The sequence below is a fragment of the Chroicocephalus ridibundus genome, chromosome 9 (assembly GCF_963924245.1).
Source record: "Chroicocephalus ridibundus chromosome 9, bChrRid1.1, whole genome shotgun sequence".
Lineage (NCBI taxonomy): Eukaryota > Metazoa > Chordata > Aves > Charadriiformes > Laridae > Chroicocephalus > Chroicocephalus ridibundus.
This window is the reverse complement of record NC_086292.1, coordinates 14,180,932-14,204,828: the sequence shown is the minus strand read 5'-3', so window position 1 is coordinate 14,204,828 and position 23,897 is coordinate 14,180,932. Positions and strand designations below refer to the sequence as shown.

The window sequence follows — 23,897 nt, the reverse complement described above, 5'->3', positions numbered from 1 at the left end:
CTGAACGCACGTGCTGCTTGCTTTCATCAAAGAAAAATTTAGCAGGCAGGGAAGGAGGGGGAGAGGTGTTGGTACTAGGGGAATTTGTGAGCTATAGAACCAGAAAGTAATTTCTAAAACCCTAAACACTTCAGCAATAAATGTGCATTCCCCAGAAGGTGCAGGTCCTGTGACTGCCTCTCCGTCAGTGAGGAAGCAGCAGGAGGACAGAACCACGCCTGCTGAAGGACAACCGGGAACAGGAATTCACCTGGCAGAGCACACAAGGAGGAAAACACAGCAGCAAAACAAAATTAGCACTTTCTGCTTGCGGGGCCCCTTCCTTGGTGTGGAGACATCCTGTGATTCATGCCGTATGAGGGCACGCATTCGATTTTCACACTCACCCCCCACGCGCAGGTCCTGCCCCTTTTGCCCCCAGCGGCGAGGGGCAGGGCATGGCTGGCATGGCAGCTGGGTCATGTCCCAGATGCATCTAGGCAAAGCAGCCTCAGTGGGAAACCTCCCTCCAGCCCCTTCAGAGGAGATGGTACAAAACCAAAAACTTTGTCAAGTGAAGCATCCAACGGGGACAGATGGAAATGCAACCAAAAGCAAGGTTTCCAACGAGCATTTGTTTGTAACGTAGCAAGCCCAAGGCAACCCCTGTTCACACATCTCGCCTCTCCCCACATCCCTCTTTCCTGGAAGGGGAGAGAAGGGCGAAGACACCTCTGCTTTTGCTGCCTCTGCTACAGGACAACAGCCTCCAGAAAGCCAGCAGAGGGCCAAGCAGAAAGAAATGAGCTTTAATTTGCCCCAGCACCAACTGCCAGCCTCTCCTGGAGCTTCACACCTCACCCGTGGGCTGATCCAAAGCACCAAGTGTCCTGGCAAAACCCCTTCTGGCTCTGGGAGCTGGCTGTGTTTTCCATCCTCAAGGAATCTTGAGCCAAAGGTCTGATTCAAGTGCTTTTCTACATAGGCAAATTCAGATCCAAATTCACATCCAAACTCGGGCCCAAAACACCGTGCTAGCGTGGCCAGCATCTAGGTGTGAGAGGAGTCATTAGGGCTAAGGCAGAGGAGAGTCCACAACCCTAAGGAGTCAGTCTGGGAACTTCCCTTCACACCACTAACCGGAGTGGATTTGCAGGAGGTCATCTGTCCAGAAAACAAGGTCCTGGACGAAGGGAAATGAAAATCCCATGGGAAGAAAACATAGAAAGATGGGAAGAAGGGAGCCACAGGATGCCTGACTGACATTTTTATAGTCTCCACCCCAGTTTGCTGTCCCTAAAAGCCCTAAATAAGGCAACTAAGCATTTACAGGTCCACTCCAAAGCTACCAAAAGCAGTGGGAATCATCTCACTGGGTTTGCTGGGTTCAGGTCCACAAGACAGTGTGTATATGGATTTTCCTGAGGGTGCAGGGAGGATTGCTGTCTGATCTCCGAGCAGTGGAGTCTTGTGAACTTCACCAATTTCCCCTCTGGAGGGCTGGGGGCAGAATTCTCCACCAAAAGCCACATTATAAGGTTCTCCTGGGAATGACAGATCTCTCCCTGTCTCAGTGGATGCCCAGGAGCATGAACTATCCTCCTGATAACAAAGATATGTCTTTCTGCCTGAGACATCCCAGGCATTTCCCCAAAGTTCCTCTGTGGCTCAGAGCAGTTACCTTTCAAAGTAATGTCCTTTTAATTTGCTCAAGGATACTTTGTGGTGCCATTAAAGCATCTCTCCAGCAAACATACTATTACACAGCTTGGGAACTTAATTAATTAAACAACACGTACAATTTCTTTTCAGCATCCAATGCAGCACAGAGGAAGGTGATCTGCCATGCTCTTGCTTACTTCAGTGCCACTTCCAAGAAGGTCTGAAGCTTCTGGGCAGACAAACAGCCTCATCCTGCCTCCCTACTATACCTTTTTTCATCACACATTATTTTATGCAAAAGGGGATCCTCTCAAAGAGCAGATGCTACAGCCTAAAAGCCTCACACCTGACTGCCCTCCACATTGTCTTTGCTTCAGAGCTACCAAAACTGTTAGCACTGGTAAAATTTTTCTATTTCTTCAAATCCTACTGTGTGGTTTTGCTTGAAGACACCTCTTGGCAGATAACTCTTACAGTCCAACCCATTGCTTTGTATTCAATAAGGTCTTCCAGCTGTTATCCGTGACCTTTATTCAGTTTGAATTTCCCCTTTCTCTCTCAAGGTAAAATAGAGAAGGAAAGGATCAGTTTTTCTAACGAGTCTTCAGACCTACTTCTCTATTTCTCTGCAAACTTTAAAGCAGGCAATAATAATATGAAAAATTAGCAAACTGTTGCTAATTCACTGCACTTTTTTTGAGACACTAAATACCAATTTCCATTTTCTTCGCATTTGGATTTTTCTAACACCATCCCTACAAACAAAGGGTTAAACTGAGTCACAGTTTAATCCGTTCCCAATTATACTGCTGAAATGAGCAAAAAAAAAAAAAAAAAAAAAAAGGTGAATCTTGGGGGGATCAATGCTTTTCTTCCATGGAACAAATGACCCCACTCAGCAGTTTGCTAATTTATCGTTGTTCATTTTAAAAAGAAGCTTTACTGGAAGTTTAATACCTTTTGTTTCCCTGGAAATGCAGGGTTTGCCTTGCCTCTCCTACACAGTAAGACAGAAAGCAAATCCACCCTAAGTGATCTGACAGCTCTCAGTGTTACTAATAATACTTCAATACCAGCAGCTCCCTGATTATATCACCAGAAGAAGTCACTGATAAAGGGTACCAAGAGGCAATATCCCCTGTGGAGATTGGGTGCATCAGGTAAATTCCTTCATTGTGCTCTTAAGTGCCAAGGGCTTATCAGCAAGGCTATGAACACTGTGTTACCTCATCAGGAAAAGACCTGCAAGGGCAAAAGACAACTGAATCATCAGAGTTCAGCTAAGTCAGTCATTTAACAGGAGCTACATTAGTCACACAGGAGGTCTCCCTCTCACTCCTGGAGCTGGTGGAGGGCCCATCTGTGTGGGATCTCTGCTGGGATCACACAGGCTGGACCCTCACACTACAGACATAACCACCAAGATGGTCATATTTTGTAGCCTCCTCCACACATCTGAGAGATGGGTCCAAGGAAAAGTTTAAAGTCCTAAAGGCCACATTTCCAAACTGCAGCCATGCCAGAATCCTCCCTCAAGTTTAAACATTGCTGTAGTTCAGCTCAAAATGCACAATACTGGTTTGACACAAACCCTGTCTGCCATGAGCAGGAGCAGATTCCCTCCATCCCCTCTTCCATCACCGAAACTCAGCCTTAGCCACATGGCAACCCTCCCATGCAGTGAGTGGTCCCCAGCTGTCCTCCTCCTCCTCCTCCTCTCCCCTTCGGAGAGACTGGGAAAGCAGGAAATCTTTCTTGATCTTCTCTTAACAAGCCCCCTGTCACAAACCCATATTCCAAGGACCAGGGGAAACACTAATTAAAGGAGCAAATATGCCCCGGTTTTGAATATGCAAGGGACTCCGCGACACAGCCTGGATTTCAAACCAGCTGGCTTATTGTGGGGCAAACAGCTGCTTGATTTGTCAGGCTTCATTGCCTGTTCAGCCCAGCACCGGGCTACAAACACACTGAAAGAGAGATTTCCACCAACACATGTGAGATTCTAACTTCCCCTCCCTCAAGCAGGCACATAAGCCATCCCTTTAAATGGGGTCAGTGTTAATTAACCCACTTTAAGCCTCTTTATACAGAAAAAAGAATACTTTTCTCTTTCTGTGGCTTCATCTGCCAGCTACCACTACATTGTACAAAACTGAGCTCTTTTTTTGATTTGCAGGGAGAGGGATTTTGTGTACCCTCTGCATTCAGGAAGATCCCCAGCAGACAGAGAACGGCCTCCTATAACAGGAGAACACGTAGGTGGAAATACCAGCTTATTTCACTGAAAAGCACAATTAGAATTGTGGAATGAAAGGAGCTCATTCAGAGCACTCTGTTAGGAAGGTTTGGCTCAGTGCTGTTCACAGAGGGACTTCTGTCTTTGATGTGTATACATTTATTGGAAAAATGAGCAGGTAGAATACGTATCAAGCACTCAAGTTAAGGACTCTCCTTTCTTTACTGCTATTCATACACACAACTTTCACCATCTCACTCAAAAACCAAGTCATCTTCCTTCCCCATCAAAAGACCTGCAAAGCCCAGAGAAACTGCTGGAAAAAGAACTTCTTTATAGCATCTTTTAAATATAAAAGATATCTCAAAGACTGAGCATATGATTTGTTAATTTGTTGCCAGTAACTTGAACGCAGAATCATATGCTTCATGCCAGATTTACCTGCAAAAAAACCCCAAAACAAACAAACAGATTCCCAAAATTTTGTCGGGCAATTTCTCCCCTTTCATTCCTGTTATAAAATTTTAGGTTATTTTAAAACTACAACATGTTCAAAGCTCTGAGTACTTCTATTATTTCTGGTAATTTGCTGGCCTTGAACCTGAACTTTCAAAAAAGCCTGACTTCCCTGCAAAAAGAGCAAAAAAGTGCATTTACAGGGATATTGTTACCCTCAGATTAAAGTCTAGCAGAGATGCAGCACTGCGGTCCTGACCTTGAGATTGCTAAATGAGGTAAACTCCACTGGGAAGAGTACAGCCAGGTTCAATCAGTGCCCTTGGGGTAAAAGCTGGAATATCACTAACCCCCAGCACTTTAGAACCAAAAGCAAGGCCTCAAAATAAATACACACAAACAGCAACCTTGGGCTTGGGGACAGAGAAGGCATCTCCTCATTAACATGCATCTGGCTCAGATTTCCACTCACTCTTCCATGGATGGGGAACACAGGAAATTACTTCCTTAAGGGATGCCGAGAGTATCCCCTGAATCTAAGAGCTGAGGCCTTAAGTAAAACCTCAGAACAGCAAAATTTGTAGTAAAATAACACTGTGAGATGGGCTTTGTCTCCATTAGGACTTTGCACCAGTATCCACTCACCCCTTCTTTCAAATGAAGGCAAAATTACCAATTTGCACAGTTTTTCTTTAGGATATTTCCTTAGAGAAAAATCCTTTCTGGCTTCTCTTTGCTATCGTGTGTTTTTCTCTACTTCCCCCTCCCTTTAACCTAATTTGTTCCTTAGATGTAAATCTCAGCTATGCTGATTTCGTAACTAGTTCATAGTATTTTTGCATTAATATTTTATATTATAAAACACCAAAACGACTATATGAAGAAGCCCCTACTGTTATTTCTTTTTCTGCCTCAGAGAAGACAACGTTGCTTAATATAGTTCACATTTACCATGACATATCACAGGTACGGTAAAGCTCTGTACATGCCATACTATCTGTGTTTCTTCTCTCCACCCCTCAGCTGTGTACAGCTGACTACTGGACCCCAGGCATGATTTTAATGGGTGATTTTTATAGGTGTGACAGCTGGAGTAAAGTGCTTAGCACCTGTGAAAATCAGGTCTCTTGTCTCCAAAGCCAACCTGGGCATTCAAAATCATTACTCAGGTCCTAAAAAATAATGAGATTGGCTTAGAAAACAAGATGGTTTTAGATATTATACATTTTATTTGCCTTATGGTGTTTCTGCCTTTTGCAGCTATGTATTCAAGCTTTCCCTTTTTTTCCCCTTCACAGCAAGGAGAACTAGAAACTTTCTTCTAAATGAAAACACGGAGTCTTCCCATAAATCACCTGACTTCTGGAGCTAGGATTTTAGGAAAAATATACAACCTCATCGGATTGATGATAATTTTCATAGAAGTGAATAACGGTGCACTTCCCCATTAGAAGCATGTTTTCTTGTACGGGTTTCTTCCATGCCACAAAGGTATTGGAAATGTTTTCTCCCCTTGTGTATGCTGTTGAACAGACTTAGTCTGTTACCCAGTCTCTCCCAATTATCACAAAGGGGACACCTACATTCAATAATCAAGCACATCTGCACTTGGACTTACAAAGTGTCTTTCAGAGGAAACCTCTTACATTGCTGGAATTGTCACACTCCACGCAGCTTGAGATACTGCAGAACACTTTGTGCCCTTTGGCTGTATGAGAGAGACATCAAGGCTCTACCAAATCCATCAACGTCTCCCCAGGTTCAGGATGGGATAATCAAGTAGCCTGAAGTCTGGCTCTTTGGGATGCCCTGATCCAAACATTACCAAAGCTCTGGGGAAGGCTTAAGGCAAGCCTTAGCTTTGTATCTTACTCATTTTGAGGGTGGGAGATGAGGAAACAAAATATTAATTGTATATATCACATTACACCAGCATGTCTAAAACGACTTACTCCTCCATCACTCCCACATATAGCAGGACAAACTAGGCCTAAGCTGATAAAAGACTACCAGACATCAGAGAGGCTGGTAAGTGGCACACTATGGATGGACTTTCAAGTTTGCCCTTGAATTAAAAAAATGCAAATGATTCTAGAGAGAGAGAGTTTTTCACATATATTTATACATTTAAGCCTTGCCACATTCTTTGAGTTACGCTGTTGAATTCTTTTCTGGGAAAAGAGGGAAAGCAAGATGATGCACCTATTGGCAGAAATAATCAAATAAAAGCTTGGAAATAATCAAATAAAACCTTCTCGGGATCTCAAGCTGGCAGGAAGGTCACACTTCCACCTCCTCCCTTATGATTCAAAAGCGACACCTCTCATTTAATGGGGCAAGTCATGTCCTTGCACCCTTTTGCTGGCAGCACATCAATGTCTGTAAGACAGCACTGCTCAGCAGTAGCCTGACCAAAATATAAGATGCTGCGAGATCACCCTGGAATACAAGATGGTTGAGATACTCAAATAATTACCAGGCTGAAAGCTTTCAAGACCCATCATAGCTGTTTCCAAGTTATTCTTCCAAGGTATAAGTTTACCTCCTTTTCCAAGAAGTAGAGCAGCAACATACTATTGCCAGGATGATGCAGAGGACCACAGGCCAGGGATCAGGACTTGGTAGCTGTTTATCAATGCTTCACTTCCCACACCATAACCATAACCAATTTTGGCTGGAGATGGTGCAGCTGAGGACTAATCGTGTTCCTACTGAAGTTAATGGGAGTTAATTTTCCTACAGCTTTCACCTGTGTTGGATAACTTAAGGACATTCAGCTATCAGTGCAAGTGGAGGGTGAGTTACACTAAGGTGGAGAAAGTGGGATGTACAGCCACTGCGAAAGAAAAATGAATGCAGGAGCAAAGATCATCACAATCCATCCTGTTTAAGATAATTTGAGAGGCCTATCTTTATATAACACATTTTTGGAAGAGATATGCATACTTACTGCCCCCTTTTTCTCCCTGCAAACTCCCCATGCTACTCTTATTAGAGTCCCTAGTAAAACAAACTAAACATACACAGCTTTTCAAAGAAGGCTTCAATGCCCTAAAATAAATAGTACTTTAAACCCTTGTGCATTGCCACACTTGCTGGGCCTTAGGCAGGGGAAAACAAGACAAACTGCAGCTGTGAAATATGAAGTAAGACAGGAATGAGAAAACATTCCTTTCTCCCGAGGAAGCACATGCAGAGCTGCAAGCATTTTGATCTACCAGTTTAAATTAGGCCTTGCAAATCAGTTGCCTCGTACAAACACAGAGCTGCAGAGCTGAGAGAGTTCTCGCTGAGCACATGTAGTAGGGGCCTGTAAGCGGAAGGTGTCCCAGCAGCACCAGGAGATGAACAGAACCAGCAGGAGGAAAACAGGAATCTTGCTCTTCCCATCTCCTTTGCTATTATTGTTTTATTCCGCTTTCTTCCTCCCCTATCTTCTGCTAAAATGTTTTCTCTTTTTGCTTAGAAAAGAACCATGACTGCACAAATGGAAGGATGTAAATCATGCCACAAGATGTTTTTTAATGGTTAAAGATTTTTTATCTGCAGGTAGAAAGTGAGTGCTCACAAGAATTCTGGGAAGAGCTGGTGACTGGGGAGAACTTTCTGTAGCTCTTGTTTTCCAGACAACAGTCATCCCAACCTGGCCAGGTATGCTCAGCTCAGGTACTCTATTAGAAGAACTTTTGCTCACTTTTGCTGGTTTCACAAGGTAGGGCGGAGGTACTCCCACTGCAGTTATAATTAATAGCTTCCAGAGCCCATCCACCATATCTAACTGTACGTTAAGTCTGAAAATGGGTGCAAGAACAAGTTCTAACTTCCTAGTGCCAGTCCCTGGTTAACCACGAGGCTTTGATCCCCAGCTGATCCCCAGCACCAAGCATCAGCAAACGTCACCATGTTTAGGGAGAAGAAGAGAAGGTCTGTTTTACAAAATACTTGTGTAACGCTGATATCTCAGCATCTTAAAACACATACCTAGGAAAAAAGTAACTGGCTCAGTTTAGATCAAGTCAGAGACACAAAGATAATCAAGACCAAAGCTGAGCCACTGTCAGCATCCTGTGTCTCTGAGAGCCATCCTTGTCCTCTGGCCTTCCCAACTGTCCTTCCCATAACAAGAACAGAAGACATCCAGTAGTTGCTGACAAGGGAATGAATGAAATATGCTGTGGCAGTAAGTTAAGTTAACTCAGCTTGAAGGAAACAATATTAGGCATTCCAAAAGCAAATAATTACGCTATCCCTAACTAAAGCTGTCACTAGAGAGACTTGCACAGAAGAACCAAGACTCGCCCATTGCAGTCCTGCCATCTCTGAATATATCTCTCCTCACAATCTTTTTTTAACTTCTTTGGACACAAACTTTCCCTCACTGTTTGTGTGTGTGTATAAGTGTGGCCTTCTTGAAGATGGAGACTGCCAGGCTGTGATAAAGGCTTGAAAGGCTGCCTAGCACCCCTGTAGTCTCTCCAAGAGCTTCTGTGTCCTTTGCAGGAATGTTATTTCACAACTTTCCAAACCACCTCAATAGATTTTGACAGATATCCCTACGCCTCACGTAAGCACCAGCATGCTAACAGGACTATGTTTCCTATCCAGCCAACAATGGAAAACACGAGGAACACAGCACTGATGTGTGCAGGCACCAACTCTTGATTTCTAACAATAGTCGCTTCTGGAAATTTCTGATTTCCCTCACTCATCAGAACCTAGCTGTTGCTGTCAATTGTCTTCCAATGGAATGGCACATGTTATTTCAAGGGAAGAAACTAAAAACATATTTCAGAAGTGTTCAGTCAACCCTGTCAGCTTAGTATCTGACAAGAGAAGAATAAGTTGGGATCACCAGAACTTAACTTGAATGGTTTACTATTGCAGACCATGTACTGCTATAATTATCTGGGTACAGGCATCAGCAAGGTACAGGCAGAGCAGATTTTTTTGGTCAAGCACTGAAGATGTGCATCCCAGATGATAATAAGCATTTCTTTAAATCCTCTCTGCTGCGCATTTAAATAAACACCCCCTGCAGACACTCTTCAGTCCCAGCTGTGTGTGAGCTGAAGGTAGCACATACAAGATCTGAAAGAAGACAATTATTTTCCTTCATGGCGCTTTTTGAGGTTTCAGTATTTCAGTGCCTTCTACAATGAGTTGGTGTGCTGGTTTTGGCTCGGATAGAGCTAATTTTCTCCACAGTAGCTGGTATGGGGCTGGATTTGTGCTGGAAACAGTGTTGATGACCCAGGGATGTTTCCATTATTGCTGAGCAGTGTTTGCACAGTCAAGGCCTTTTCTGCTGCTCACACCGCCCCGCCAGCGAGTGGGCTGGGGGGGCACATGGAGTTGGGAGGGGACACAGCCGGGACAGCTGATCCCAACTGACCAAAGGGATGTTCCATCCCATACGATGTCATGCTCAGCAATAAAACTGGGGGAAGAATAAGGAAGGGGAGGATGTTCAGAGTGATAGCGTTTGTCTTCCCAAGTAACCGTTACACGTGATGGAGCCCCACTTTCCTGGGGATGGCTGAACACCTGCCAGCCCATGGGAAGTAGTGAATGAATTCCTTGTTTTGCTTTGCTAGCTGGTATGGCTTTTGCTTTACCTATTCAACTGCCTCTGTCTCAGCCCACAAGTTTTCTCCCTTTTACTCTTCTGATTCTTTGCCCCATCCCACTGAGGCAAGGGGGAGGGGAGCAAGCAAGCGGCTGCATGGTGCTTAGCTGATGGCTGGGGTTAAACCACAATAGTTGAAAACAAACCTACTCCAGTGTCTTAATGTCACAGAATCATTGTGAAGCATCATCCACATTTAAATGGGAGTCTTTCCATCAGGACATGCAAACTCAGTGATTATTGTACTGAGCTGAAATGTGACAAGATTCAAATACTAGTCCCTGCTGTGAGATGAAATTGCCCTGACTGATGAGGGACCTTTAACCTCTAATACCTGGTTCAGTGCTTGCACTAGCTCTACATATGCGACTATAGGGCCACATTCATAAGCAGGTGCACCTACATGCTGAACAACATGAATTTGGGCAGCTGACCACACAACAGTGGAGTGGCAGCCCCTGCTAACAGCCTAACGATGTATCTATCTCCTGCCAGTAAGTGCCCTACTTTACAAGAAGTTGATCATGCTCAATCCCTGAGAAATTTAAGAGTAATCAGCAATCTGGAAGTATGTCTTACGTACTCAGATCTCAGTACAAGTTCAGCACCTCAGTTGAGAAGAGCCAACGGGGACGTTCTTGTCAGCTTCCACCTCGTTATTTTGTAGAATGCCACATCTCCCCTTTCTTCAACTCTGTTTTGCACCAGCATTCTCTTAAACAAGGACTCGTTTCCATGTGCCAAATGCAAGAGTGACGCCTAAGTAATCCCAGAAAGTGAGGGAGATGGATTCAAGGGTGAATATTACCCGGAGTGATTTCTAGAACAAACTTTCATATCCCACTGTTCGACTTAGTCCTCCAGATACAAATATTTTCTCCTCTATGCATGTCTTCCTTCTAGTTTTTACAGCAAGGATACCAAAGCAAAAACTACTGCTTTTTAATTTTTTTGAAATACAGATTAATCTAGAACTTTAAAGAGTGCATACATACACTGTTAAAATATTATTCTCTTTTCTGAAATGTATATGTAATATTAGACCCACTTCAGCTGAATTTCACTTGACCTTGGCACAACTTAACATGAATGCAGAGACCAAAGAGAAGCCTTCTCATTATTTTCATTTAAGGGAAAGTGGTTCAACTTTCTAGTTCCAGTGCTTCCAGAATAAGCAAAGGATGGTACTGAAGAACACCTCTGTTTGCTTTGTTGTAGTCTCAAGCACTTGAGACAGGGATGGGAAAGAACTAGCATTGTGCAACAATCTCCTTCCACAGTGTAATTAACTCTCATTTTCCCTGGCCCCGGAGTGCTTGTCTCCTTCTCCCATAACTGAAAGAAACAACAGAAAGCTCTGGAGGCAAGGGAGGGGACAAAACCAGCTACTGAAAGTTGTTCTCCCTGTTGGCTGTATGTTGCTTATTTAGGTAACTGGGGATGATTGGTTTGTTGGCTATTCTTTTTCATCACAGAGGACACCGTAAATAAATTCTGCACGCACGTTATATTGAAATGGAGAGATCAGTCACAAACCCAAAATTACACTCTACTGGGTCACCCAACGGCCTTAGGCAACCTGTTCCTTTCCCATTCCACCATAAAATGCTCTTTCACCAGGAAACCACAAAAAGCTTGACATCAGCTGAGACCTCTGCCTGTCACACTGCTTTACCATCGCCTCACTGTTTCCCCACACCCCTAACATCTTCAGTTCCCCTTATACTCCCAGTCTGGGGCTCAATCTGGCACAGCCTTAACGCTCCCAGTGCTGATCGGGCCTGGGCACCCAAGACACAGTATTAGCCATGCCTCACTTTCCTCACCTGTAAAACGGAAGCCAAGATGCTATTTTCTACAAAAGGCTGGAGACTGGGTGTCAGCTCAGGAGCTGCCCGGCGCTGCTGACACGGATGAAGGAAGAGACATGCAGTTTCTGAGCTTCAGGTGCTCTGACTCTTTCAAGACCACAGACCCAAGGCAGCAGGTCAGATAGACCTAGCTTGCTGGCTACCAGTTGAACTATCCTGACTTTTATCTCATGGGTACTTGATAATGAGCAATCTAAGTACTCAGATGCTTGAACAGAAGGAGGAATTGCTTTCTAATTAGAGCCACAGACACCGAAAGAACTATATAGCTAATAAGCACAAACAGAATCATCATTAGAGGAGACTTTATTAAGATACAACTGAGATTGTAGCCATTTGTTCTGCCAATAAGCTTAGGCAAAAGCGATGCCCGGCGTCCTCTAAACTTCAACTGGTTTAATTAGACTAGTTGAGGATATTTGATACCCCATCCCTTTAGCCCCTCTAAAAATAATCACATCGTATGTCCTGTTTATTAATTTTGATTCACACCAAGACACTCCTCTGTTTCTCTAGGGGGCATTTACAAAAGTTAAAACGCAGAGCCAGCCAATAAATCCATCCTGTATATAATGAAATGACCTTCCAAGGAAGTAAAACCCATCTCCCTGAAAAGCCCGAGAGGCCTTTGTTGGATTTGCTGAAGGTAACTACAGTTTGAAAGATGGCATCTTTGCCTAAGAGGTTGGAAAAAGTGGTAGCTATCCTGTTTGAGTGTATTATTAAAAGTGACAATTATCTCTGTATGCTTACAATTGGAACTTCTGATTTCATAGACTCTAACAAATGCACCGCTGCTGTTCTGGATGGCCTAGCATTAATAAAGCAAACCAATTTTGAATGCCCAAGGCCAGGACCTCAGGGACAGCAGATGGTGCCCGGGATACCCATTCTCAAATTAGCATAAGAATAGTACGGAGTGGGTCACAGATTGCCTTTAAGCAAGCTTTCAGTTGTCCACACAATCTCTGCTTCCTACCAAATGAGACAACAGCATTGTTTTCATTTTCTAATTTAGGTAATCAGTGCTTTATTACATAAAATGTATTTCACAAGCAAGTCAAGCAACAAAGAAATCCATCTCCTTTGTAACAACTTGTACTCTACAAGCACCTTACTCAAACTTTGGACACACAACAAAAGGAAATGAACAGTCCTTGTTCATATGCATTAAAACACTTCTGGACAAATGACCTGGAGTTCTTAAAATTAAACTTTGTTTTATTAAATTGCTTCTAATTTTGTGTGCAATCAATTGCAGCTGTAATTGCCTGTAAGCACAAGTGGTATATCCATTGATATCCAACTTGACTCTCTCACTGAGAACCAGAACAAATTCCAAACAGAAAATTAGAAGCTGCGTTTCAAATTCTTTAAAAATAGCATGAAATCCACCTGCTTACCTGCATTCAAAAATAAGACTGTCCTGATTTCAAAAGAGGCAAAACTTCACCCCATTCCTAATTTCAGCCTCAGTTAAGTAAAAAGCAGCCAAGGCCTGGATTGTCCAGAGAGAAGTTCAGATAGCGACTTATGATACTATATGCAATCTCTTATGAGATGTTTTGCCCTTTCTAGTAAACATAGGTAAGTTCCCCTTTAAATAAGGTGTTTCACAGAATGTGTGTTTGGTATCTTAACATTAATAATGAACAAAGCTTTGTGTGTTTAGATGTCTTCTTGGCTGAATAAATTCAGATTTCTGAATTAATTAATTAATAATTAATTTCTGAAAATATGACTTCGCCATTCTTTTGTAGTTCACACTTTGTGCCCCTTGAACAGGGACGCTAAACTGAGGTTTTTTTCCAGCTGGTTATTAACCATCAAGAGAATGTTTCAACTCTACTCATCACACACATCAGTCAAATTAAATCTGGAAAAACCTATGAGAAGAAGTCAGTTTATCAAAAAACAGGAAGGGCATTAATTGAGAGATTGCCGACTGCCTCACAAGCTCTCTGCAAGAAAAGCACAGAAGGGCAGAGTTCACTTCTTAAAAAGAGGGAAAAAGGAGCTAAACCAATCCACACAGATATCGTGTGCCCATGTACCTCTTCCTTATCAGTGCACAAAATTGCCATCATGGTTTCACCTGCTTGGATCCCCCTTGAGATCTCCATGATGGGAACTTCTGAAGCAAAGACTGGTATTAAAAATCTGCAGGGTTTCAAATAGATGGTTAGCCTCCTTCCGAGTCAAAAATGCAAAAACCTAGGCATGACAGCACCATGGATTCACTAGAACGGATCTTGGCAGGCTAAACAAGCCCTTAGTTTCCTACGCTGTTCTCTGAAACAAGCCTGACAAAGAGCTAGCAAAGGCAAGTCGCCCCACACCACAGGCACACCCCGGATTCCAGACATGGGTGATGGTGAGGCAGCTGAGAATTACAGATTTACACACAACACAAACTGGCAGAAGGAACAGACGAAAATCTTTTGTTGATGTTGCTGTTCTTGTTTCTCATGTAACACAGTTTTCATTCCCTAAAGCCAATGTATTAATTGCCAACTGAAAATAAGTCATCTCATCATCTTACTTGAATAAATATCAATAGTTCTTGAGCTTGACTGGAAAATTCAAGAAGCCATATCTGGGCACTGAAAGCAAATAATTATTTCTGTATTTTGCTCAACACATTTTATTCTAAATGAACTGCTTGAAAATGATCAGTTCTCTAGAAACATTTTGGAATTAGGGAAAGGTTTTGAATAAACCGGAGGATGTTTTGGGTCACAAGGTCACTGGACTCCACTGAATTATGAGTGTCCCTTCTTGGATGAGGAGTTCAGAGGAAGGCTGAGGATTTTGTGATTGACAGATGAAATAGGAAAAAACACCAGGGACAGGGACACAAAGCTGGTTCCCTACATAATCTCAAGTGGAGCTGCTTAGGGCTTGTTTTTCAGAACTGTTGAGCTTTGAGAATTTCAATTTTCACTCAAAACAAACAAAAAAATTCCTTCCAATCAGATACTTCTGGGAATGGAAGTTCTAAAAATTATACCAAGTGAGAATTTGCAACCTTGCCGCTGGAACATAGCCCACTGAAAAGACCCACTGCTCAATACTCAGCATTTTTTAACAGAGAGAAATGTAAATCTAGCAGCGTTTCTTGACACTACCTTTGGGGAAAGAACTTTCCACTGTTGCAGGTGTCTCCCTGTAAGTGGTTCCAGAAGGCGAGCAGATACAGAGAGGTGGTTACACTTGCTGGAGGGGAGGTGCCATCCCCTCCTGTCAGTGCTAAGACTTCTCACACTCATCAGAGTTAGAATGAGAGAAGGGAAGATGACAAACACAAACATTACAGTAAAACACTACATAAAGATACTACGCTGCATTTGTGCTGAATATTTGTAGCCATAGAGCTGGGATGATGGCCATAAAAGTATTATTTTAAAATTATCTCTAATATCTAATTTATTCTTTCTAGATTCTGTTAAGCAGCCAAATTGGGGTGGTCTACAGAAAAAAAATACACTGTAGCTAAAGCACTGCAGGCAAGCCCTGAATGTTCTGTAAAAACATAAACAGTTTCTTGCCTGCAAATCTCCTCTCCCTTACGTTTCTCATCTTTCATTTGTCAGTTCCCAAGATTCTAGAATTTCCTCAGTTCTGTGGTTACCTAGAGTTTTCTCATGGAAACAAGAACCAAACACATCATGAAGAAAACAAACAATAGGCAAAAATCCCCAAAAAACAGCCCTTCAGTTTATTATTCCCTTATTCTTCCTGTGCAGGCTCAGAGCCAAAGCTATTCCAGCCACAGCTGAGGAGATCAGCGGTAAACGTCATTAGCTGTTAGCAGAGCAAACATCTTAAAATAAACAGTTCTTAAAGGTATAATTTTTCCCCTGATAAAAATCAAAGAGGTGCAAAAACAAGTGACCTCTTTATCTCAACCCTTCATTAATTAATAATATAAGCAATAACCTGAAAGTGGAAATGGACAGCTTCTTTGATCCTATGGGAAAACCCTAGAATATCGGCGTAAGGCTCCTGTCCCATTTGTCACACGGTTGCCACGATTTGCGGGTGATATGGCAGAAATGAAATCCCACACTGTGACGAAACCTCCTGTCATCTGTCGCAGGCATGTGCTCTCCCAGTGCACTCTGTGGTGGACAACCGGCTGGGCAGGCAGTTGCCTGAAGTGCCTTCTGAATATGAAGGAGGAGGATATTCCATTTCAGTCCTTGCATCTATTAAGGAGTTCCAGTGAAATGGTAGTTACTTATCTGTCAGGCCAAAATGTGCTGCACTTACAGAGCTTTTGTATTATTTGCCTCTAGCTCTCTCCGCAAAGACTGAGGATGATACTTAGCATCCTTTTTACAAAGATCTCAAAGAGATAAATAAAAATAATTTTCTACCTGGTACAGGCAAAGTGCAGGGAGGCTATCTGAATAATCCAGCCTCTCACAGCAAGGCAACGGGAGAGTCAGGGACAGAATCCAAATCAGCTGATTATAGTCCTGTGATCTCAGCACTAAATTGATATCTTCCTCTATTTACAATGCTCTTTCTTGGAGAAGTTTGTCCTGCCAATGTGTATTGGACAGAGTGACCAAACCGGTCTGTAAGTCCCTACTGCAGGAGCTTGTGCAGATGCGCAGAGAAGGTTGTTTCTGTGACAGCCTTTCCAGGGCTTCTTCCAGAGGTCAGAGATCTTACTGCCTTGTTTGGTTTTGGGCTCTTCCTGACTTTGAATTTAACATGAACGATTTGATTCACCATTTCTCAGCAATAAACTGTTTTCCTCAAAAGAGTTAATCAAACTTTGATGAGGCCCTCGTGCAACAGAAGGATTGATGAGATACATTAAAGGTTATGTGTGGAGCAAAACTGACGCGCAAGACCTCCTGTTGAGTTCAATGGAATTATCACTGGGTTTTCTATGTGTATCTTTTCCCACTGCTCTACCTCATATTTTAATGTATTTGTGTAACTACGTCAGTATCCTGGAAGAGGGAAATGGTAGCCTCTCCCATGCTTTGCTTAGCTTCTCTTTGTTTGCCAATATCACCATGAAAGAAACATGTTTCTCCAGCTTGCTGCAGTGTGCCCTTACATCAGTGCTTCATCGGGCTACAGAACCATGACTTCCACTATGAAGTGGGCAGATTAAAGCAATATGATATGTTTTCTGCCTACACCATAGATAACTAAAACCTAGAACTCATCAACCTGGCAGTCATCCAGACCAAGAACCTAACAAGATTCAAAAAGGGATTAGAAATGCATACAAATACAGCCCACCAAAGAATCCTAGCAAGTTGGCACCCAGGACACCTCCATGCTAACCCTTCCTGTTACCAGCGCTGCTCACATCTACTTAACCGAGGTGTCCCAGCCTCAGCTCTGTCTGACCAGCCCTGTGTTGCAAATGCACCCACAGATGGGATGAAAGTGATGTTTTTGACGGCAAGAGCTGGGAGATGGGCAAGGAGGAGAGGTTGTCCTGCAGGCATGCAGGAGTTCCCACGTGTGTGGGAAATGGAAGCTCTCAGCTGACGGTGCAGACCTGAGTCCCCCACTTGAATACTTATATCCTTGGTAATACTTGCTTTCTTACTCCCAAAAATCAGGAGTGGAGATGCTGCAGCTTCCCTAGGTAGCCTATTCGAGGATTTAATATCACTGCGGCTGGAAATTGTTCATAAATTTATAATTATGAACTTCTGAAAAACATATTAAACTATGTGCTGATCTCCGAAGGCAAAAAAAGAGCTATAATGTAGGGAAATGGACTAGCCCTCAAGTTCCTAGGTATGGTCTTTATGCTGTCCCCTGGGCCACCCAGGACGAGCTACATCAGGCTAGAACAGCAGAGCAGGTGACCTTCAGACCTACTCTAATATGGCAGTTCTTATGCTTCCATAAAAATAACAAGTCCACACCAACTGCCAGACAGCAGGTCAGTTTTTCCAGCTGATCCTCTGTCTTATTATGTAAGATACACTATTTGATTATTGCTCTCTGCTAACCTCTACATAAATTAGCCATTAAGGACTAGAACAGAAATTATTACTGAAAATTCAATCAGTGTTTAGCTGGTTTTTAATACATCATCACGTGTAGGTCAAAGTGCATTAACCTGCTTGAGCCTATTGGAAAATATTTCATTAATGAACTCCAAACAACCTAACAACAACATTATAGAAAAGGAGCAGTGATCCAGGAGATGGGAGGCATGAGGAAAAATAAGTCTAAACTTCTCAATTTCAACACTCACAAAAGCTGTATTAGGGAGAGACATTATCCATTATTTCACCTACAAAGGAGGTTTTATCTTCTACGCGGTTTCATCTCTACTCTGCTTTGTCTGACACATGTTCCAAAGCTCTTGTTCTGGAGGCGCCACTGACATGTGATCCATACCTTTCCCTTTCCCGCAGAAACATACCACTTCTGCAGTGTTTGATGCTCACGATCACAAGGCGCCTTGCAAAATATGCTGCCAGTTGATAGTATCCAAGGTTTGAAGTTTGGAAAACTGCTGACACTGGTCTGTGACTTTGCTTGGGGCACACTCGGACAGTGCAGTATCAGGGAAGGAAATGTCTAACGCCATATAAATATTACGGGATGGATCCATTCCAAATATCAAATTAATCCCTTAGGGGGAAAACATGCCAACAAATGGCTTTCAAGCACTTGAAACTGCAAGACGCTCACAGAAACCCCCACAGGTGAAAGGCGACTTGTTAATTCAGCTCTTAATCAATCCTGTAATACAGCCCACAGTCTGTCACATAATGCTGGATTTGAAGGCAGGATTTAGGAGACTCTGTGGTATCACTAGATGGGTTTAGAGCAAGGCTATAGCTGTGCCAATCTTAACTTCACATCAGAGCAAATCACACAAAGATCTTAGCGCACTACATTAGCTCTCGCACTACTACCACTGGCTCCAAAACCCTGTCTCACCAAGGTCTAATTAGAGAAAAAAAAAACAGAATACAGAAAAAACTGTAAGGCTGCCTGAAACCAGCAGCATCTAAAAAAAGGCCCCTTTTACATCTCTTCTAGCCTCGCTCTCTGTATATATAAATGTATGTATCTATATATCTGTATCTAACAAGAAGGTATAGAAAAGATGGAGCTAGACTCTTCCAAGAGGTGTAGAGTGAAAGGTAACAGGTACAAACTGAAACATGGGGAATTCTGATTAGATATAACTTATTTTCATGAGGATGGTCAAACACTGAAATGGCACCAGACAGGCTGTGAGATCTCCATTTTTTAACTGAATCAAGTCCTGAGTAACCTGCTATAAATTGGCCCTGCTTTGAGCAGCAAGGTTGGACTAAATAACCTCCATATGTCACTTCCATCTTAAATTATTCTATGATTCTTCCTGGCTATATTTGGGACCATACCATAGTGCCTTGGTAAATATTGATACATGTTTATAACACTTAAGCTGACCCTCTGCACTGACCAAGAATGGAGGCAGACTGCTGGTGCTCAGCTAAGATGAATGATAACACTGCCCACAAAATACCCACAACAGTCAGCATCCGCACTGGAAAGCTTTACACTCAGAAACCATCTCCGGTGCACTCTATGAAGACTTCCTCCACCATGGCCTCAATGTGTTCAGGGAGATACTACACATATCCCGCTCTGCTTAACGGACCAGGACCCTGTGACTATGAACGGCTGGTTCCATTGTGAAACCTTCTAGAACATGACGCAGTGGAAGAAAGATTACTGGGGAAAAAAATCAGAAGAAAAAATCCTATATGGTCTCAAAATGCATCTCAATTTATCTGAAGGGCTAAGGCTTCAATTCAGATGACAACTGTAAAGCACTCACTTAATCTTAGAGAGCACTATGAGAGACTGGGAGTACTTACATATACTAGAATAGTTATGTTCTGATGATTTAAAGTGATATCTATTGATGCCCAAAGGTATTTTTGGGCCCATACCTTCTTCACTGACTGTCTGTTTTCACTTAGTTGTTTTGCCGGCTACTGACAACATGCTTAAAAATATCAGGGAACGTGAAATCTGGAGGTGTATCAGTGTGAGCGCCCACTTCAAAACCTCTGTGAAAATAACCTTCAGGAATGGCAATTGGCCAGAGATGCAGTTTGAAGCCAGATAAGATACAAATAAATATTCACGGCAGCTAAGGATTTTGGATTTAATGCCATTCTGCTAATGCAGATAAATATTCAGATTTCCTTGGCTTCTGTAGACTAAACCCAGTTTAAAAGAGAAGTCCATACAATACCATTCAAGTAACATTGCCGCTGCTGGTAGGAGTTTGGGGGGAGGTGGAACAGGGTTGTTATCATAACTTTTAAAGACCACGATGAAATCTCTGTAATTCAAACATCTACATCAGAAAGCAGATGGAGAAAGATTCACATGTCACAATGGACTCTGGATCACTGCTGCCTCATGGCAGAGGGATGGCTCTACCTGTCCTATACTGTTCAGCACTACGCTGTGCTTTTGCCTGCAGGACTGTATTTCATTAGCAGGTAGAACACCTCTCACTTATTGTGATGTCTTTGTAATGAACAATATAATCCAAAGCTAAAACTTTATTACTGTTACTCCTACCTACTGTGCAGCTTTCTCTGTCCTAAGGCAAATGCCTATGTGATATAAACCCCAGGTTCACATTGAGAGTAACTGACTCTGAACTGATGATTACCTTTGCAAGACTCAGTTTACACAAAAGATATATTGCTGAGTTAGACTTAACCATGCTGTCACAGCCGTTAACCATATTGCAGCAGCAGATCTACATAACCACCTAACTAGGGTAAAGCAGGGCTTTCCTCTCCAGCCAACCGAGAAGCGATAGTTACATCCTGTCTCCACCACAAATTCTAGTCACATCACAGGCAGAAGGGACCTCAGGAGAAGTTATTCAAAGGGAAGCAGGATGAAAGAAAATTATTTCCCTTTTTCGGCACAGTCACAAATAAAAGGATAACTGTGCTCTATAGCCCACTATTAAAACTCTTTGCAACTAACCACACCATCTCTCACACACCAGCTGGATGCTAGCCAAAACTGTCACTGTGGGACCACTGGTAAGTCACTTCACTCTCTCAGATATAATTCAGGAGCCTAATTCACATGCTCCAGAACATGAACTTCTAAATTGTTTTCAACAAACTTTCAGACTTCATGGAAGGAAATAAGCAAGATGACAGATGGAAGAGTTGTTTTTTATTTTTTCACAAAAGAGCTCTCATCCTGCATTATCTCACAGCTTCTTTATTTCTTCTGAGCCATACTTTCATTTCTGTAAGTCTATGTAGACTGAACAACTTGCACTTTCTCTTCCCTTTCATAACCGTAGTTTCTGTAAAAAGTTAAGAAAGGAGGGCAAGTAACTCCTAAACAGCTCTAGCTATCACACTTGTGGCTGGCCAAAAAGGGGCAAGAGGAAAGGAATGGGCAGAGGAAGTGCAGCCACATGGCAGTGATAGGCCAGGGTCTTTTCCACAATCTTGCAGTGGCTGTAAGCAAATCCCTTCCCTTACACATTGCTATACATCTAAGTACTATTAAATTGAGCAGGCTTCTGGCAAGACTTCCAAAGTACAAGGCTCAGCTACCAATATACACGTTTGAGGCATCAAAGCACTCTGGAATTCAAGGTGTTCAGCTCTCTTAGACATCAAGCATAAATTTTAAAAGGCAAATTAAGATAAATATAAACAGATTCAGCACATTTATGATCCCTAGTTAAGAAGCTACCTTCAACGTAAGAGCTATTGGAATAGCCCTACCCATTCAGCTTGTCAGCCTCTCTATCTTTTAAAACATATACCGGAGATCATAGCAGTCAATACATTTATTTTCTCAGTTAAGATACACTTACCCTAACTGAGTTTTTGTATGATCCTGACAATTCTCACTCAAATGAGAATTACTTGAAGACATACAGACCACAAGTTTCACCTTTGAGAAGAAAACTATTTACAAGTGGGAGTACAATACTTTGTTAGAGCAGTTACTTCTTAAAAAAAAGGAAAAAAGATGGTATGTGTTCCAGCAGCTAGTAAGTCATCCCTGCCAGGATCTCTCTCAGTGTTAGTGACTTTGCTGCAACAAAGTTTTTACGCAATCTCAGTGCTCACTATCTCTGTCAGACAGAGTGTGCCCAGAGTTTGCCGAAAAGGAAAACCGAAATGCTGCACTGAAGTGACTGTAACAATGGCAAAGGGGAGCTTTGCACCTGACCCAAGGGGAGGGGGGCTAATTTAACCTTGAGTCTTGTTTCAGCAGAAGCTCACAGTGCTCATCTCCATTTCTAATATTCTGTTCACCACTACCAATCTCTTAAACTCCTCAGCCAGCTTGATGGTGTTCCCTTAAACTAGGGCATTAGCTCTAACCCAGGAATGGTTAGACAGGCCAATGGATTACATCACTGGCAACACGAGGAATTTTAGGCTGGGTTTGGCTTCAAAGGGGGCCCATTCCAATTATTCTCTTCCTGTGAGTCTGGAAGTGACTCATGCAAAGACAGTGAAGACCATCCCACTGAATCTTCAGATTAAAAATAACAGCAAGGGAAAAGCTGCGAAATGTTTAATCTGATCTTAAGATATCAGAAGGGGAACTCACTTAAGGTACATCTGGCATGGGAATGAACTTGTCCCAGAGGGCAAGCAGCCCGGCTCATGGTGGCTCACCACGAGGAGCTGCAGATCCCTTGGCCTCGCACCCTCCCCTCCTGTACCCGGCCAGGCTCCCGGTGCCTTCCAGCCAGAGGCAGCCAGCAGCCGGCACCCTGCTCCTCCCCGCAGCAGCCAGGCCCAACCGGCACCACCAGGCACATGCCGGGACGTTTTCCATAGAGACACCGCTCCCCGGAGCCTCACACTAACCAGATCCCCCCACAACAGGAAGAGAGGGTTTGGGGTGGTTTGAAGGCACCGATTTGGAAACTATCAAGGAGAACTGGGAAACTGACAAACAGCTCAGGGGCTCCCCCCAGTCCCTCCCAACCTGCAGCCTCACACGGACCCCCTGGCTGGGCTTTGTTGCTGCGGCTGGCTGGCTGTAGGCTGGGGAAGCAGGTTGCAAGGTGCTTGCCTTTCCCTTTCCACCCAGGACCGAGCTGTGCCTGGGCACGCAAGGTAAAAAAGCAAAGGACAGACCTTCTCTTTGGCCTCTTCCGCGCTGGGGAGGCTGCGCTCGTCCTCCCGGCTGCGGCCGCGACTGCCGGCGGGATGCTGGCGGGCCGGTCGCAGCGCCTTACCGGCTCCACATTGATCTGCCTGCCGGGAGCCTCTTGTATTATATTTTTCTCCCCCCTCCTCCCTCCACCCCTTCTTTTCAAGGAGTGTGTGTGGGGGGACCTTTCTATTATTATTATTCTAATATATTCTGGGGGCTTGTGGTTCCTGCAGCCAGGCGGAAGTGAAACCCGTTTTCGCCCCCCTCCTCCTTCCGCGATGCTCCGGGGCTGGATGCAGCCAAGCGGCGGGAGGGTGGCCGGGGACCGGCGGGGTACCCGGGCGGCAGCGCCATCCCGGTCTTTCCCTCTCCCTCTCCCTCGGCCTCCAGGCGGGTTAGAGAGGAGGTGCCATTCCCGAAAGGCAGAGGTTGCTTTGGAGGCCATAAAAAAAAAAGAAGGAGGGGGAAAATCATTTTCTGCACCCCACCGAGAGGGAAATCTGCCGGCATTCGGCTGATGGCGCACGGCGGGGCTGGGGGGCGCGGAGGGTGCGCGGGAGCGGGACCTACGCGGTTCGGATGCAGGAGGGCAGCTGGGCACCTGCAGAAGCGCTTGCGGAGCGGGGGCGGGGGTCGCCGGGGAGCGACACCCTGCAGGGGCCACCGAGCTCCCCGGCGACGCCCGCCCCCGCTCCGCAAGCGAGCTTTGCCCTCGCCCTCCGAAGGCACAGGTTGGCTGAGTTGGTTACTTCAATGACAGGCGATTACGGCTGGTAGCAGAAGAGGAAAAGCTCTAAAATGCAGTTAAAGACAGCAGTATCTACTAGCTCCTTAGTGACATCCTGTGGTACGGGGGGACTATTGCTAATGGCCAGCTGAGCTCTGATTTTGACCGCTG

General features: G+C 43.8%; 1 protein-coding gene across 2 annotated transcripts in view; it reads right to left on the bottom strand.

Annotated features, from left to right (window-relative positions):
• PAK3 (p21 (RAC1) activated kinase 3) overlaps positions 1–23,189 on the bottom strand; it is a 140,443-nt gene extending 117,254 nt beyond the window's left edge. For both annotated transcript variants that reach the window (XM_063345611.1, XM_063345614.1), the window contains exon 1: positions 22,981–23,189. The gene's annotated coding sequence lies outside the window, so the exon portion shown is untranslated. The remainder of the gene's footprint in view (positions 1–22,980) is intronic.
• Between the last annotated feature and the right edge of the window lie 708 nt (positions 23,190–23,897).